This window comes from Puntigrus tetrazona, chromosome 11 (genome assembly GCF_018831695.1).
Source record: "Puntigrus tetrazona isolate hp1 chromosome 11, ASM1883169v1, whole genome shotgun sequence".
NCBI classification, from domain to species: domain Eukaryota; kingdom Metazoa; phylum Chordata; class Actinopteri; order Cypriniformes; family Cyprinidae; genus Puntigrus; species Puntigrus tetrazona.
This window is the reverse complement of record NC_056709.1, coordinates 13,711,825-13,712,920: the sequence shown is the minus strand read 5'-3', so window position 1 is coordinate 13,712,920 and position 1,096 is coordinate 13,711,825. Positions and strand designations below refer to the sequence as shown.

Genomic DNA, 1,096 nt, shown 5'->3' with positions numbered 1-1,096 from the left:
GAAGTCATTTTTTCTTGTTCCACAGACACAGTGCAGTCTAACAGAAGCGATTGCGGTCCTTTTATAGCGGTTGGGTTCAGTCACTATATTGTCGCTATAGCCCGGCACGTACACGCATCGTTCAGTCGGCGTTCGCAAAATGTTCGATAGTGACGCACGCTCGTCCTTTCCAACCCGTTGCGCGCCCACGCCGCCCGCGCGCAGGTTCTCCGCGAGCGCGCGCGCGCTCGACGGGCGGCCTTTCGCAGTTCGTGTTCCCACGGCTTGTTCCTCCGCTACCCCCGCGGAGAGTCGACAAGCTGGAATGTACCAGTCCCGTGCGCGCACAGGTCCCAAAGCTCCACTTCTCTCTCTCGCAGCCTTCTCGTGACGCAGCGGTCACCGGCGGCGCAGCGCAGAGCCCTTTTTTTCCTCCTTTTCATTCGCGGGAATGACTCGTTCATCCTTTCGTTGCATCGAAAAGCACCGCAGTCCGTTCAGCGTTCCTGCAGGGACAGATAGGGGATCCACTGGTTTTTGCAGCGGCTTTCTTCGCAGTAGTTGCCCACGTCTTTCAGCGCCTGGCATTTGAGCGGCTGGCACTGGGGGTTCTGCGAAAACACGAAATGCACGGTAAGTCGGTGTCGCGCGCTATCGAGACGCTCGGTCAGGTGACGGGACTGTATACTTACGGTGACTATTATGCAGTGGAAATCCTCGGCTCGTTGTTGTCCACGGTGGCGGGCTCCCCGAGCACCTGTGCGAGGCGTCTCAGCCCGGACACCCGCAGGATGTTGATGTCGTTGTCGCAGCAGAACGCCTGAAGGAGCGTGAAGTGAATCTGCAGGGCAATGTCGTCCTGGTCCTCCTCGTCGGTGGCCAGAACGCACAGTACGACACAATCCGGGTCTCTGTAGATCAAGAGAACGGCAATTAGCGTCCTGTCTGTTGGGACAAACCAATGCAACGGCATGCGTAAAAGTCATAAGTATATACTCACACATTCATTAGTTTTTGCAGACTCATAAACGCCGACGGTGAGACAGTCCTGTCTCTGCGCTGCTGCCAGCAGCTCTTCCAATGCTTAGCTCACGGTGTCCATTCTGTAAAAAAACAC

General features: G+C 56.4%; 1 pseudogene; it reads right to left on the bottom strand.

Moving 5' to 3' along the window:
- Window positions 1–450: 450 nt before the first annotated feature.
- On the bottom strand, window positions 451–1,096 carry LOC122353920 (annotated as a pseudogene).